Consider the following 18,082-nt stretch of genomic DNA (forward strand, 5'->3'; position numbering starts at 1 on the left):
ATATATGGAGTAGATGAATCATTGTTGATTACTGTATTTGAATGACTGTATTTGATGCTCTTATATACTGTACATTGAATTACTGTATTTGATGCTCTTAAATAAAGTTTTGAGTGCCTCATCCGATCTTTGTGGTGTGTTTTGGAGTTTTGTTTCACAGAGTTGGTGCCGTGACTCGGGTAGCGACGACTGAGGAAAGCAGGAGAAACGCTCGTTGGATATGCGAGCAAGGAATTTCACCGTGCCTTGCCACATGTGGCAATAAAGTATTCCATTCCAATGAGTCTTGTTTAAAGACTGAGAGGAACTTTCCAAAGTTCAGCAGACGTCACCAAGCTGAACAAATCGGGGATAAGAAGGCTTTCAACACTGAGGCTAAGAGTGGGGTTTCCCCGGGTCACAAGTTCACAAGTTAAGGCGTCAAGGTCAGTTTATTGTCACAGGTGCCAATTAAGGTACAGTGAAATTTTAGTTACTGGAGTAGAATTAGGCCATTCGGCCCATCGAGTCTACTCCGACATTCAATATGCCTTCTAATCCCATTTTCCTGCCTTCTCCTCATAACCCTTGACACCCGTTCGAATCAAGAATGTTTTCCTCTGCCTTGAATGTATCCGACAGCCTCCACAGCCCTCTGTGGCAATGAGTTCCACAGATTAACTACCCTCTGACTAAAGAGGTTCCCCTTCACCTCCTTTCTAAAAGAGCACCCTTTAATTCTGAGACTATGACCTCTGGTCCTAGTCTCTCCCACTAGTGGAAACATCCTTTCCACATCCACTCCATCTATGCCGTTCATTATTCTGTAAGTTTCAATGAGGTCCCTCCTCAACCTTCTAAACTCCAGCGAGTACAGGCCCAGTGCTGACAAACGCTCATCATATGTGTACCCACTCATTCCTGGAATCATTCTTGTAAACTTCCTCTGGACCCTCTTCAGAGCCAGCACATCCTTCCTCAGATATGGGCCCAAATTTGCTCACAGTACTCCAGATGCGGCCTGAGCAGTGCCTTAAAGAGCCACAGCATTGTATCTCTGTTTTTGTATTCCAGTCTTGATATAAATGCTCGCATTGAATTTGCCTTCCTTACTGCCCATTCGACTTGCAAATTAACTTTTTGGGAATTTGCATCAGCACTCCCAAGTCCCTTTGCACCTCCGATTTCTGGATTCTCTCTCCATTTAGAAAATTACGCCTTTATTCCTATTACCAAAATGCCAAAGGACTCCGCCCTTTGCTATACTGAATTTCATCTGCCACTTCTCTGCCCACTCTCCTAATCTGTCCAAGTCTTTCTGCTGAGTCCTTACTTCCTCTGTACTGCCTGCCCCTCCACCTACCTAAGCATCTTCTGCAAACTTGGCCACAAAGCCTTCAATCCCATTATCCAAATCATTTATATGCAATGTGAAGTCAAGTGGCCCCAGCACCGACCCTTGCGGAACTCGACTTGTCACTGGCAGCTACCAGAAAAAGTGCCTTTTATTGAAACTCTTTGCCTTCTGCCAAAGATGCACAAAATGCTGGAGTAACTTAGCAGGTCAGGCAAAATCTCTGGAGAGAACAAACGGGTGACGTTTCGGTTCTTCAGCTCCCCAACTTTCCCTTCTGCCATCCAACCAACTCGCTATCCATGCTAGTATCTTCTGAAGAAAGGTCTCGACCCGAAACGTCACCCATTCCTTCTCTCCAGAGATGCCTGGTTCAAACCAGCATCTGCAATTCCTTCTTACACATCTCATCTTCCCTTTAATACTATGGGCTCTCATGTTTCTGAGCAGCCTGACGTGTGGCACCTTATCGAAAGCCTTTGGAAAATCTAGGTAAATAACTCCTCCCCTCTGTCTGTCCTGCTATTAATTCCTCAAAGAACTCCAGCAGATTCGTCAGGCAAGATCTTCTCTTCACAAAACCATGCTGACTTCGGCCTGTTTTATCATGAACTTCTAAGTAATGCATAATCTCATTCTATATCTATATACTAAAACTCTTGTTTGTTTGTTTGTTCCTGAACTACAGCCAAAACGGTACACGATAGCACGACAATTTTAGGCCCACCTTACTCACCGTCGTCCCGTGGTCCTATGGAAGGTTTCATTGAAATCGGTGTCATATTTTTAAAGTTATTCACATTTTAAAGTTTAAAAAACTGCACATGCTCAGTTGGGGCTCCGTTGATCTGGTACTTACGTAAGATGGCTGCCGCATCAGCGCGTGCGCAGAACAAATGCGTCCATGCCTGCGCAGAAGGGGCCCGATGAGCAGGGCTCGGCCGCCTGTCTCTTTGGGGCAGGAGAGCCAGGCCTGGTGCCGGGGGAAGCAGCCGGAGACTGGGCCTGGACCTGGACATGACTGGGTAACCGCGAGCCTGAGGTGGGCCAAGAGGAAAGGCAGCAGCAGCAGTAACGGCGGTGAGGCTGGGCATTGGTGGAGGCCGAGGCCTGGGCCTGGTGCTGGGCCTGTCCTCGGCTCCCCCATCCCCCATCATCCCTCCTCCCCCCGGCAGGCTCAGTGCCTTCCCCACGCCGCCCAGAGTCCAGCGGCTCAGCAACAGTAGGAGAGCTGCTGCCTTCCACCAGTGAACATCCCTGCACCGGGACGGGACAAGACACTCCCACCCCCCCCCCCCCCCCCCGCTCCATCAATGGGGGCCGCTCGGGCCAGGAGGCTGGTTGCTACGGCAACCGCGGGTTGCTCCCGGGAGGGAGGGAGGGGGTGGGGGAGGAGGGAGGGAGGAGGGGAGGGAGGGGGAGGGGGGTGGAGGGAGAGTAGTGGTGTGGGAGGGAGTGGGGAGGAGGGAGTGGGGGAGGTGAGGGTGCTGCACCAATGCAGGAGAGGCAACTCTAGGGGCGAGGGGGGGAAGAGGGGTAGGGGAGGGAGATCGAGGTAGGGGGACAGGGAGGAGGGCGAGGGGGAGAGGGTGGAGGGAGGGGGAAGAGGGGAGGGGAGAGTGGGGTGAGGGAGAGGGGAGGGGGAAGTACGGGAGGAGGGGGTGCTGCACCAATGCAGGAGTGGTTTGGGCCCAACGGGTCCACTTGGTCAAGTAATTGACTAAAATCTTACCAACCACTAAGGTCAGGCTAACTGGCCTATATAGTTTCCAATCTTCTGCTTTGCTCCCTTTTTGCACAGCGGGGTGATATTCACAATTTTCCAATCTTCAGGAACCACTCCTAACTCTAGTGATTCTTGAAATATCACAACTACTGCCTCCACAATCTTTGAGGCCACCTCCTTCAGAACCCTGGGGTCCAGGTTACTTATCCACCCTCAGACCTTTCAATTTTCCCAGCATCAGTAATCGCCACTAACCTCCACCCCCTGACTCTCTAGGATTGCAGGCACACTGCTGGTGTCTTCCACTGTGAAGACTGATGCAAAAAAGTCATTCAATTCCTCTGCCATTTTTTTATTTCCCGTTATCACTTCTCCTGCATCATTCTCCAGCGGCCCAACGTCCAAACTTGTCTCTTTTTTACTCTTTATATATCCGCAGAAACTCTTGCTATCCTTCTGTAACAATATTTCAATGTCTCTGATGGTCCATATGATGGTGCATGTGAGGGATACAGTCACATTATGGCCTTTAACCGTTCAACTGGAGACTTTTTACAGAACACCTGGTTTCTGCTCTTGGTAGAATCCTTTACTGCCAACTGCCAATGACACCGACTTTGTTTGCAACGATAAAGCTTATGGCTGGTTGCCCCAAGATTGTTCAGGCTCATGTTATTTGGCCTCTGTGGTGCCTTTCGTCTGTCACTCCACCTCCTGATCAGAAATGTACTTTCAGTCAACACAGATAAAACAGGATTTCACTGAGACTCAAAGGTTCTTTGCTAGTGCATTCCCTTTATACGAAGTGGGAAAGGTGGCAAGAGAAAGCATCAATCTAGCCTCTGTGTTAAAAAAGGTTGCTAATGATACCTCCATAGCCTTTGACAAAATAAATGCTGAGACAGTGGCCATCCGGACGGCTGCCCTGCAAAATTGAATGGCTTTTGATGTCCTCCAAGCTGAAAGAGGGGGAACATGTGCTGTAATGGGATCTGAATGTTGTACATACACCGATCACCAAAACATTATGACCACTGACAGGCAAAGTGAATAACATTATCTTGATACAACGGCACCTGTCAAGGGGTGGGATATATTAGGCAGCAAGTGAACAGTCAGTTCTTGAAGTTGATGTGTTGGATGCAAGAGAAATGGGCAGGAGTAAAGACGTGAGCGACTTTGACAAGGGCCAAATTGTTATGCCTGACAACTGGGTCAGAGCATCTCTGAAATGGCAAGGCTTGTGGGGTGTTCCTAGTCAGCGGTGGTGAGTACCGACCGACAGTGGTCCAAGCAGGGACAAACCACAAACCGGCAACAATAGACAATAGCCAATAGGTGCAGGAGTAGGCCATTCGGCCATTCGAGCCAGCACCGCCATTCAATGTGATCATGGCTGATCATTCACAATCAGTAACCCATTCATGCCCTCTCACCATACCCCCTGACTCCGCTATCATTAAGAGCTCGATCTAACTCTCTCTTGAAAGCATCCAGAGAATTGACCTCCACTGCCTTCTGAGGCAGAGAATTCCACAGATTTACAACACTCTGAGTGAAAGAAAAAAAAATCCTCATCTCCGTTCTAAATGGCCTACCCGTTATTCTTAAACTGTGGCCCCTGGTTCTAGACTCCCACAACATCGGGAACAGGTTTCCTGCCTCTAGCGTGTCCAATCCCTTAATAATCTTATATATTTCAATAAGATCCCCTCTCATCCTTCTAAATTCCAGTGTATACAAGCCCAGTCGCTCCAGTCTTTCAACATACGACAGTCCCGCCATTCCGGGAATTAACCCAGTGAACCAACACTGCACTCCCTCAATTGCAAGAATGTCCTTCTTCAAATTTGGAAACCAAAACTGAACACAGTACTCCAGGTGTGGTCTCACTAGGGCCCTGTACAACTGCAGAACGACCTCTTTGCTTCTATACTCAACTACTCTTATCATGAAGGCCAACATGCCATTAGCTTTCTTCAATGCCTGCTGTACCTGCATGCTTACTTTCAGTGACTGATGCACTAGGACACCCAGATCTCTTTGTACTTCCCCTTTTCCTAACTTGACACCATTCAGACAATAATCTGCCTTCCTGTTCTTACCACCAAAGTGGATAACCTCACATTTATCCACATTAAACTGCATCTGCCATGCATCTGCCCACTCACACAACCTGTCCAAGTCACCCTGCATCCTCATAGCATCCTCCTCACAGTTCACACTGCCACCCAGCTTTGTGTCATCTGCAAATTTGCTAATGTTACTTTTAATCCCTTCATCTAAGTCATTAATGTATATTGTAAATAGCTGCGGTCCCAGCACCGAGCCCATTAGTCATTGCCTGCCATTCTGAAATGGGCCCGTTAATCCCTACTCTTTGTTTCCTGTCTGCCAACCAATTTTCTATCCATGTCAGTACCCTACCGCCAATACCATGTGCTCTAATTTTGCCCACTAATCTCCTATGTGGGACCTTGTCGAAGGCTTTTGATAATGTGGGACTTTATCAAAGGCAGAGAAAGGGCAATTCTGGATTTAGTGATGTCCAATAAACCAGATTTGATAAGAGAACTCGAGGTAAAGGATCCGATTGGAGGTAGTGATCATAATATGATGAGTTTTAATCTGCAATTTGAGAGGGAGAAGGTTAAATCTGAAGTGCCAGTGATGCTGTAATGGTGGTTTCTGTACATTCTCAAAGTCCAACTTTGATAGCCATTACTGCTTGGGGATGGGTGGAGGTGTAGCTTACGCACACACCACACTCTGAGATAACAAAAAGGAATCTTCCAAACGCTGTTTCTTGATTAATTGATCTTTATTAAAGTAGCACAAATCAAAAGAGTCATTCATAACTTTTCGTTCTTATCAACTGTTTCTTCTTCAAACAATACAGTAAAGATCGTGTAGTCGTTACCGTGTGGCTGTGGTCAGTGCAGTTGTGGTTGTGGTTGGCATGAGTGTGGTAAAAAGCTGTATTCTCTCCATCCTCCAAGACTAAACTGACCCCAATCTACGCAAGCCTCCTCAGATGTAGACACTCCCCATTACGTATCAAATCACACCCACAAGCAAGCAAAAAAGACAGTAACTAGAAATATTACGAGTCCACTGCAAAAGCATTGTCTTTACTTTAGGAAACCAAGCTACCACAGTCTTCAGCTTATTCCATGATGAGAAATGGGTAATTAAATAGTTTGTTGAATCCAATGGATCCTGGATAATGGCATTCACTCAGATGTCTTGCTTGATCTCCAGATCATTAGCAGAGATTTCAGTTTCCAGGTTAAACTTTGGCCATTCTCGGACTGGTTTACAGAGAAACTCTTGTAGATTGTGCATGCTAGTTCACCTTCACTATATATATATAGTGAAGGTGAACTAGCATGCACAATCTACATCCTTCCTCTCAAGGAAAGAATACATAATAAAATAAAGATACAGTAGTCGCCGTGGCTCTTATAATATATATCACCGCTCATGTGCGAAGGGCATAAGTACAGGTAAACTGATATTGACAAAGGCAGTCCAAACGTAGCCCATTGAATGTCACTCAAAGTTCAAGTGTTAGGCCTGGTACTTCACGGTGGGCTGGCAGGCACGACCTGCACGTGTACGGTACAGTCCCGCTGGAGACGAGACCGATGGAACCGGCCCCAGAGAGTGCGGTGACATTGCTGGCGATGGGATGGGAGACAATGGCGGGAAGTGAGGTGGCGAGGCCACAGGCGAGGCCGGAAGGGCTGACAGACCGGGCAGCGGAGGCATAGACAGGCCGGTGTCCCCAGAGGGGTGCGGGTGGGTTAAACTTGAGTGGTCGGGCAGGAACAGATGTGGTGCCGGTTCGCACACTGGCAGGATGTGCTGTCGGTTGCGGCTGTAAATTCCGCCGTCGGCTTCGACTAAATATGAACGAGGCTCGGGCGCTGGCCGAGATATCACCCCCAGGCGGTCGTGACCCTTTTCGGTTCGTAGGCGGACCACCTGACCGTTAGCCAGTGGTGGCAGAGGCCTGCTCGTCTTGTCGTACCAGCGTTTTTCGATGTCACGTTTCCGTTGCAGCTGGGACTGAACATCAGATGGAAAGCGAACTTGTGGCTCCAGTGTATGTTTAGCAATGGGTAAAGTGGTTCTCGTCTGCCTGGACATTAGGCGTTGCGCGGGTGAACCAAGGATCGGATCGCGGGAGATGTTCCGCAGGTTTAGTAAGTCGAGGAAAACGTCTGATCCCGCTCTGCGGGAACGTTCCATTACCTGCTTGGCACTCCGGACGGCACGCTCCGCTAGCCCATTAGACTGAGGGTACTCGGGGCTACTAGTGATGTGGCAAAAGTCCCAGCGTGCAGCAAATTCTTTGAATTGGAGGCTGGAGAATTGGCTGCCATTGTCGGAGAGTAGGCGATGAGGAGCCCCGTGGACGGAGAAATGGCGTGCAAGCTTCTGGATCACTGCCGCGGAGGTGAGGCTCGGGAGCAGATCGATCTCGAACCACCCGGAGTACGAGTCGACTATGACTAAGTACCGCTTCCCATTCCACTCAAAAATGTCAGTTGCCACAATGGACCACGGGAGGTCAGGAACCGGGTGTGGAAGGAGCGGCTGTTTCTGCTGGTGCAGCACCAGGCTGTTGCACACCGCACAGGACTCTACTTTTTGACGAATATAGTCAGACATTCCAGGCCAGAAGAACAAGCTCTTAGCTCTCGAGATCGTTGCTTCTGTGCCTGGGTGTCCCCCATGGATGCTGTCGAAGTACTTGCCATGTAAGGAGGCAGGAATCACAGGTTTGTGGCCCTTTACGACAATACCACCCTGCAGGACGAGCTCGTCACGGACAGAGAAGATGGGCCGTAAGGCAGCCGGCAGTCTGTTCTGCTTGACCGGCCACCCATGTCTTATGACAGAGGATAGTGCTAGGAGGGTGTTGTCGGCGGCAGTCTGGGCTGCCAGGTCCTCCAGGCAGGCGAGGGGACGTAGGAGACCATCATGACGGCAAACTCGTCTCCTGACGAAGGAGAGCCGCAGGTTGCCCGCGGAGCTCGAGAAAGGGTGTCCGCCAGGTGCATGTCCTTGCCCCGCTTGTAGACTAGAGAGATGTCGTACCTCTGAAGCTGCAGCATCATCCGCTGGAGCCGCGCAGGGGCGGCGTGTATTGGCTTGCTTACAATGCTAATGAGTGGCTGGTGGTCTGTCTCGATCGTGACCTTCTTGCCGAAGATAAAATCATTGAATTTTCTGCAAGCGAAGACGACCGCTAGCAGTTCTTTTTCGATTTGCGCATATCGTTGTTCGGTGTCTGTCATAGTACGAGGCAACCGGTCTGTGGCCGTCACCGCTGTTTTGAAGGCAGACGGCACCCAGTCCATACTGCGAGGCATCGCAGGACAGCGTGACAGGCAGCTTGACATCGTAGTACGCGAGAGTGGGGGCACAAGACATCTGTTGTTTCAGAGTGTCGAACGCTCTCTGTTGCTGTTCATGCCAGCCCCAAACAGTGTCTTTGTGAGTTAGTAGGCGTAAAGGGGCAGATATTTCACTAAAGTTTGGGATGAATTTTCCCAGGTAGTTGACCATCCCGAGAAAGCGCTGCAGACCGGTCACATCGGAGGGCGCTGGCAGTTCGTTGATCGCGATCGTTTTAGATGGATCGGGTTTGAGACCGGCGCTCGTGAATATGTGGCCCACGTAGTTGACTTCGCTCACCCGGAATTTACACTTAAGCGGGTTGAGCTTGAGATTGATCTCTTTGGCGCAGTCGAGGACTTTCTTCAGATTCGCGTCGTGGTCCTCGACATTCTGACCGGCGACGAGGATTTCGTCAACCACAATCGAGCAGGGGTATCCGGCAAATAGCTGTTCCACGGTGCGCTGAAACACCTCGCTAGCTGAGTTTATGCCGAAGGGCATACGTAAAAATTTGAAACGTCCAAACGGTGTACAAAAAGTGGTCAGGTTGGAGGAGTTGTCATCTAGCGGAATCTGCCAGAAGGAGCTTTTTGCGTCGAGGACGGAGAAAACTGTCGCCTTGCCCAGTTGCGCTGCGACATCTTCCACCGTACGCATGGGATAGTGTGGCCGTTTAATGGCGGTGTTTAAATCCCTGGGATTAATGCAAATCCGTATCTCCTCCGTGTTTTTTTTAGAGGCAACCACCATGGTAGAGACCCAGTCTGACGGGTCCGTTCCAAAGCAGGTAATGGAACATTCCCGCAGAGATCAGACGTTTTCCTCGACTTACTAAACCTGCGGAACATCTCCCGCGATCCGATCCTTGGTTCACCCGCGCAACGCCTAATGTCCAGGCAGACGAGAACCACTTTACCCATTGCTAAACATACACTGGAGCCACAAGTTCGCTTTCCATCTGATGTTCAGTCCCAGCTGCAACGGAAACGTGACATCGAAAAACGCTGGTACGACAAGACGAGCAGGCCTCTGCCACCACTGGCTAACGGTCAGGTGGTCCGCCTACGAACCGAAAAGGGTCACGACCGCCTGGGGGTGATATCTCGGCCAGCGCCCGAGCCTCGTTCATATTTAGTCGAAGCCGACGGCGGAATTTACAGACGCAACCGACAGCACATCCTGCCAGTGTGCGAACCGGCACCACATCTGTTCCTGCCCGACCACTCAAGTTTAACCCACCCGCACCCCTCTGGGGACACCGGCCTGTCTATGCCTCCGCTGCCCGGTCTGTCAGCCCTTCCGGCCTCGCCTGTGGCCTCGCCACCTCACCTCCCGCCATTGTCTCCCATCCCATCGCCAGCAATGTCACCGCACTCTCTGGGGCCGGTTCCATCGGTCTCGTCTCCAGCGGGACTGTACCGTACACGTGCAGGTCGTGCCTGCCGGCCCACCGTGAAGTACCAGGCCTAACACTTGAACTTTGAGTGACATTCAATGGGCTACGTTTGGACTGCCTTTGTTAATATCAGTTTACCTGTACTTATGCCCTTCGCACATGAGCGGTGATATATATTATAAGAGCCACGGCGACTACTGTATCTTTATTTTATTATGTATTCTTTCCTTGAGAGGAAGGATGTAGATTGTGCATGCTAGTTCACCTTCACTATATATATATAGCATCACATTCACTATGCATGCTGCACATTCCACACACGATCCAGTTCGGATCTTCACTCCCACCTTGACTATGTACGCTGCCGGTCGCTGCCTTCCAGGCAGACCGCGACCAGACTGTGCAGACGATAGCACGTATTATTACCACCGCTTAAGTACAAATAAAACTATGAGTTGCAACACTTGTGTATTGGCATGAATACACAACAACTCTGGCCCATTGATCCATCTCTTACTGCTTAAGAAGCGGTCTGCTGTTAATCCTCTAGAGGCTTCATTCGCAGGATTTTCCTTGGTATTAACATATTTCCACTGTGATACATTAGTAGCATCCCTTACAAAAGAGATCCTGTTTGCTACAAATGTTAAGAAGTGTTTGTTTTCATTGTTGATGTACTTAAGCACTGTCATGCTGTCAGCCCAGAAGATAGATTCCTCCAGCTTAAGCTGCTGTTCTTTTTGCAGCAATATGTCAATTCTGAAAGCTAAGACTGCGGCTGCCAGCTCCATTCTGGGAATCGTCATTTGCTTCAATGGTGCCACTCTGGCCTTTCCCATTAAGAATGCAGCATGTACTTCATTGTTATCATTTTCCAGTCTCAGATATGAAACAGTACCATAACCACTTTCACTTGTGTCAGAAAAGTGATGCAGCTGTGCAAATTTGATTTGACCAAAGTTTATAGGCTTCATACACCGACCGCCTCCACTCTGAACACTGAGATCTTGTCGAGATCTTCTAACTACTCTGTCCATCATTGAGAGAAGATTTGTGTTATACTCTCATCCCATCCCAGTTTCTTTTTACAGAGATCCTGCAGAATTAACTTGGTTGGTAGTGTAAATGGTGCAAGAAATCCCAAAGGGTCGTAAACAGAACCAATCACAGACAGGATGCCCTGTCCTGTACATGGTTGCTCCTGAATCGAGATTCTGAACTTGAACACATCAGTTTCAACGCACCAGTGCAATCCCAGGGCTCTCTGCATGGGCAGATTGTCTTTGTCCAAATCCAACTCCCGGGTCTCCTTGGCTCTGTTATCTAGTGGAATGGTTTCCAATACAGCAAGGCTGTTGCTGATCCATTTCGATAGCATGAATCCTCCCTTGTTGCAGAGGGCAGTAAAATGTTTTACCATTCGGATTGCTTCCTGTTCTGTAGACATGGATTTTAAACAATCGTCCACATTGAAATTGCTCTTTACTGTGTTTGTCATTTCTTCTGGAAAGCGAGCATTATTGTCCTCAGCGGTTTTCCTCAATGCGAAGTTTGCACAACTTGGTGATGACACTGCTCCAAAGAGATGTACCTTCATCTGGTATTCAACGAGATCTTGTTGTGCATCACCCTCCGGCCACTATAGGAATCGCAAGTAGTCGACCTGCTTTTCCGATACCTTGACCTGATGAAACATTGCCTTGATATCCGCCCTCAAAGCCACTGGCTCTTGTCTGAAACTGATGAGAACTCCGATGAGTGAGTTTGTTAGGTCTGGATCCTGCAGCGGTTGACAGTTAAGTGATTTACCCTTCAAAACTGCAGCACAGTCGAAGACCACTCTTAAAGTTCCTTTCTGTGAATGTATCACAAAATGCTGGAGTAACTGCCTGGAGGGCACCATCTAGGAGAGAGGGAATGGGTGACGTTTCAGGTCGAGACCCTTCTTCAGACTGATGTCTTGGGGGTGGGACAAAGAAACGATATAGGTGGAGACAGGAAGATAGAGGGAGAACTGGGAAGGGGAGGGGAAGAGAGGGACAGAGGAACTGTCTAAAGTTGGAGAAGTCAATGTTCATACCGCTGGGCTGCAAGCTGCCCAAACGAAATATGAGCCTCATCTATAATGGAAGAGGGGAAGCCCCGTTTCCTGAAGAATGAGGACACCTCTGATGCCCTGGTGTGAAACACCTCATCCTGGGCACAGATGCGGCGTAGATGGAAGAATTGGGAGTAGGGGATAAAGTTTTTACAGGAGACAGGGTGGGAAGAAGTGTAGTCCAGATAGCTGTGGGAGTCAGTGGGTTTGTAGTAGATGTCAGTCACTAGTCTGTCCTGTGATGGGGATGGTGAGATCCAGAAACGGTAGGGAGATGTCGGAGATAGTCCAAGTATATTTAGGAGCAGGATGGAAATTAGTGGTGAAATGTACGAAGTCAGTGAGTTCTGCATGGGTACAAGAGGTAGCACCAATGCAGTCGTCGATGTAGCGGAGGTAGAGTTCGGGGATGGGGCCGGTGTATGTCCTGAACAGGGATTGTCCGACGTACCCGACAAAGAGGCAGGTGTAGCTAGGGCCCATGCGAGTGCCCATAGCTACGCCTCTGGTTTGGAGGAAGTGGGAGGAGTCAAAGGAGAAGTTGTTAAGGGTAAGAACCAGCTCTGCTAGGCGGAGGAGGGTGTTGGTCGATGGGGATTGGCTGGTTCTACGGTCAAGGAAGAAACGGAGGGCTTCGAGACCATCCTTGTGGGGAATGGAAGTGTAGAGTGACTGGACATCCATGGTAAAGATGAGGGAGTGGGGGCCTGGGAACCGGAAGTTATCGAGGAGACGGAGAGCGTGTGAGGTGTCTTGGACATAGGTGGGGAGGGATTTGACCAGGGGGGATAGGATGGAGTCGAGGTAGTGGAAATAAGTTCGGTGGGACATGAGCAGGCAGAGACAATGGGTCTGCCGGGACAGTTCTGTTTATGGATTTTGGGTAGGAGGTAGAATCGGGCCGTGTGGGGCTGGGGAAGAGGAGGGGGTCCGCTGGAGACGGGAGAAGGGGTCATCACTGGGTGGTGAGGACTCCTTCCCATGGAAAAAGGCTCGGAAGCGGAGGCGACGGAAGTAGAGCTCCACATCGTGGAGGACGCGGAACTCGTTGATGTGGGGGTGGAGGGGAACAAAGGTGAGGCCCCTGCTGAGGACAGACCATTCCGTGTCTGAAAGGGGGAGGTCAGGGGGGATGGTGAACACTCGGCAAGTGTGGGGGTTGGGGTCGGATGGAGGGAGGGGAGCAGGCGGAGGTGGAGGTGATGTATGGTGGGGGGGTGGTAGGTTAACAGAGTAGAGTGGGGCATGAGGACCTATGTATGGGTGGGGAGTAGCTAGGGTCGCCTGGCTAGAGGGGGAAGGGGGAGACCCTGTGAAACCCCTGCTGTGGTTCCCTGTAGGAGGGGGTGGTCAATCGGACTCAGCGGTGTCAGACCACACGCTGTGGGACTCTGCCTCGTGAGGACTGTGGGCCCAGCGCTGAGTCTGTCAGCCAGGCATGGCTGGGCCCGCTGCTGGGTGGTAGAGCAGCGAGGGTTAATACATCGCTGGTGGAGGCCCGGGGGAACTGGAGCCTGGGTAAGTGGCGGTCGGCCCGGTCAGCGGATGGCTGGGGCGGAAGCGAGGGTCGGCGTTAGTGGCGGTTGTAGGCTTGTGGAAGTCGCAGCAGCGCCGAGGTCTGGAAAGTCATCAGCATCGGCCCCGGGGAGGCGGTGGAGGCCGGCGGCAGCGGCGGTGGTAGCCTCAGGTAGGCCTTGGAAGTCGGTGGTGGAAAGGTCAGGGAAGACGGCGGCAGCGGCCCAGGGAGGCGGTGGAGACCGGCGGTGGAGACCGGCGGTGGAGACCGGCGGTTGTAGCCACAGGTAGGCCTTGGAAGTCGGCGGTAACGGCCCCGGGGAGGCGGTAGACATTTCGTAGACGGCAACGGCAGCTTCGGTGGTCCGGGCCTGGTATCGGCCGGGGAGGCAGTGAGGATCGGTGCTGCTCCTCGTGGCAGCAATGGCGTCGCGGGACTCGGCCTCGCGGTGTGTGGGCAGGCGGTGAGGACCAGCAGTGGAGCCCCGGGTCTGCGGGCGGTCGAGTCGCTGCCGAGGAGTGTCGGTGGAGGAAGTGGTCTGGAGGCGAGCGAGTTTGCGAGTCTTGGTGGAGTCCAGGTAGGCAAGGAAGCGTGTGTTGAGAGCGTGGATCCGGCTTAGGATAAAGTATAGTTGGGGCCCGTTGCTGGTGTGGGTGAGTGAGGCCCGGAGCTGTGGGAAAGTCAGAGCTCTTTGAATGATACACCCCATGGTGTGGGATATACCAAAGCTCTCCATCACTTCGATTCAGCTGGTCTTCTGGCACCCGTTCGGCATTAATCATCTCTGTGAGGAAAGATGTATATTCATCATGAAATTTTGTATTCTTGCCAAACTTGCGTTTCAGATTCTGAATGCGTTGATCTGCAATGCAACGGTTATTCGGCGAACTAACACTTTCTTGTTTGAAAGGCAAGTCTAAGCAATAGTGTCCTTCTATCATCCTTACTGAGTAATTCATAATTTCCAAAAACGGTACTTCTTCTCTGGACATTTCTTCTGACTCCTTGCTGGCTCTTTCATTGAAATCATGATTGTATTTCTTGCTCAACAACTCTAGATTTACAATAGATATTTGATTGTCGGCAGCAGCAGTGGTTATTCTTTTTCCTGCCTTTGTTGTTCCTTCTCAAGGAGCCATGGATAACCCATCCGAGTAGGGTTCTCACAGCAAACGGTCCATCCCCTTGACTGGTAACAACCTTTCTAGGTTCTAATGCCTTTGAAGTATTCGTTCCGATAGGTAGGTCGATATCAGAATTTATTTTAGGTATCTTGACATCCTTCAAGTAAGGCCATTTTTTCAGGTTTTCTTGCTTAGGTACATTTGGATGAGAAATGGGCATTGTCTCATGTGTAAACACGTCAGATATTTGTATAAAATTGTCTTCCTCCAGACTAGATATTTCCATACTTGTGATATGATAACTATCATAGCATTTCTGACCATTCATGGTGTTCAAGAGAAGCTTGAATGGCGGGACTGTCATATGTTGAAAGACTGGAGCGACTAGGCTTGTATACACTGGAATTTAGAAGGATGAGAGGGGATCTTATCGAAACGTATAAGATTATTAAGGGGTTGGACACGTTAAAGGCAGGAAACATGTTCCCAATGTTGGGGGAGTCCAGAACAAGGGGCCACATTTTAAGAATAAGGGGCGGGCCATTTAGAACGGAGACGAGGAAAAACCTTTTCATTCAGAGAGTTGTGAATCTGTGGAATTTCTGCCTCAGAAGGCAGTGGAGGCCAATTCTCTGAATGCATTCAAGAAAGAGCTAGATAGAGCTCTTAAGGATAGCAGAGTCAGGGGGTATGGGGAGAAGGCAGGAACGGGGTACTGATTGAGAATGATCAGCCATGATCACATTGAATGGCGGTGCTGGCTCATAGGGCCAAATGGCCTACTCCTGCACCTATTGTCTATTGTCGAGGCTTAATCTTTTCTCCTGTGATGGCCAGCCTTCCCATCAAGCTTTCTGTGCACAAGGTAGCTGGACTTCCACTGTCCAAAAATGCGTATGTTTGCAACACCTTATTTCCCTCGCTGCTCCTCACCTGTACTGGCCCATCGCTGCTCCTCACCTGTACTGGCCCCTCGCTGCTCCTCACCTGTACTGGCCCCTCGCTGCTCCTCACCTGTACTGGCCCCTCGCTGCTCCTCACCTGTACTGGCCCCTCGCTGCTCCTCACCTGTACTGTCCCCTCGCTGCTCCTCACCTGTACTGTCCCCTCGCTGCTCCTCACCTGTACTGGCCCCTCGCTGCTCCTCACCTGTACTGTCCCCTCGCTGCCCCATACCTGTACTGGCCCCTCGCTGCTCCTCACCTGTACTGGCCCCTCGCTGCTCCTCACCTGTACTGGCCCCTCGCTGCTCCTCACCTGTACTGGCCCCTCGCTGCCCCATACCTGTACTGTCCCCTCGCTGCTCCTCACCTGTACTGGCCCCTCGCTGCCCCATACCTGTACTGTCCCCTCGCTGCTCCTCACCTGTACTGGCCCCTTGCTGCTCCTCACCTGTACTGGCCCCTCGCTGCCCCTCACCTGTACTGGCCCCTCGCTGCCCCATACCTGTACTGTTCCCTCGCTGCCCCTCACCTGTACTGGCCCCTCGCTGCTCCTCACCTGTACTGGCCCCTCGCTGCTCCTCACCTGTACTGGCCCCTCACTGCTCCTCACCTGTACTAGTCCCCTCGCTGCCTGTATTGTCCCCTTGCTACTCCTTACCTGTACTGGTCCCCTCGCTACTCCTTACCTGCACTGGTAAGATGGAGAAAATACAGGTTTCTACCCGGCCCCAATATGCGCATTTAACTGAGGTGAGGCAACAACATCACTCGTAGCTGGCTTCTTTTGCTCCATTTGCTGCGGCTTCTCGTCCGTATTCCTCTGTTCAATGTGAAGTAATTCAGGATGATCTTTGCACATTGTACAAGTTATCCTACTCCTGCAGTCTTTAACCATGTGTCCTTTCTTCAAACATCCATAACAGATTCCTTTCTCCTTCAAGAAGTTAATTTTTTCTTTATATTCCTTCTTCTTGAATTTTCGACACCATCTTATTGTGTGACCAACTTCATTATATGAAAAACAAAACCCTTGTGGCTTAATGGTAGATGCATCTCTTTTCATTCCGTCTTTCGTTTCTACAGGTATTACGGTGGCAGCAAAACTGCTTTCCTTAGATCCTGATCTTCCCTTTGTTTTAGTAAAGGTAGAGACTTTGACAGTTGTTGGTTTAGGATCTTGAATATTGCCATGACATAGGCTTGACATCAACCGTACTTCTCTTTCCATGAAATTCACCAGGTCAGGAAGCATGGTCTCTCTATCGTCAACCTCCTGTATCAGGCCTGCTTTATCTCTCCACTTGTCTCTCAGCCTATGTAAGGGCTCACATTACGAATGCAGCAATGTGGGTTTTATTGCAGGAGTGTAAAAGGGGTGTGAAAGCTCCAGCTCGATTATGTTGCCAGGACATCCAGTTGTCAGCATGGAAGCGCAGTTTATGGCTAAGTGTATCCTTTGATATGGGCAACTGCCTTTAAGGCTTTGATGGTTAACCATCCTTTGATGGTTAAGGGGAACATTTGGCCATATAGACTGCTCTTTGGTCCTGGGAATACCGAGGACATGTAGGGCACACAGGACACGGAGGACATGGGGGTCCTAAAGGGTTCATAAAGATTTATAGGACATTGTCAAAACTTGCCATATAATGTAGCAACGGAAATGTACTGGCACATGTATTATGGGTATAAAATGTGTGTAATTGTTAGCATTCGGAGAGAGAGACTACACTAGCTTCCTAAGCATTTATAAATGCTCCAGTTTCTAAACTCTCTCCCACCTGGGTGAGTACAATAAAGAGGTTAAACGAATTCCGTTGTCTGCCTGTTTTTTCTAATAGGTCACGAACTACAACATTTGGCGTAGTCGGCAGGATCTCTTTGGCACCGTCAACCACGAACGACTAAGAGGCAGCGGTGACTGAAACACGTCCGAAGGGGACAGAGTGCACTTCTCGACCGTTGTTCGAGACCCCGGACGTTGACGTCTTTCAGACACTGAAGTCCCTCGTTTGGGCTTGATTTCGTGTTCAACTGAGATTCACAGACGAACCGATAAGGAAAAGGACAAGGAAAAGGATAAGGATAAGGATAAGGATAAGGATAAGGATAAGGATAAGGATAAGGATAAGGATAAGGATAAGGATAAGGATAAGGATAAGGATAAGGATAAGGATAAGGATAAGGATAAGGACAAGGATAAGGTTCCGGATTTGGAAGGTAAGGGGCAGTCACTCTTGCTGTCATTGTCTTGGTCTGGATGAAATTGATCGTTTGGTAATATTTATTGGTAGTATTTATTGGTAACATAATTTCAGATAATTGGCAATCAGACATATGGGACAGTCTTTGGATAAGAGTGATGGCGGTGCCCCTGGTACAACACATGTGTTATTTATTTATTTATTTATTTGCTTTGTTAATGAAAAGATTGGGAAACGAGGCCTGGCCGGTGGGAGGTAAATGGAATGTAGAGACTATCAAAGAGGATTAAAGAATGGAGAGGGGGTGCAGAAGAGCCATCAGAAGCATCGAG

This window comes from Rhinoraja longicauda, unplaced genomic scaffold (genome assembly GCF_053455715.1).
Source record: "Rhinoraja longicauda isolate Sanriku21f unplaced genomic scaffold, sRhiLon1.1 Scf000647, whole genome shotgun sequence".
Classification (NCBI taxonomy): domain Eukaryota; kingdom Metazoa; phylum Chordata; class Chondrichthyes; order Rajiformes; family Arhynchobatidae; genus Rhinoraja; species Rhinoraja longicauda.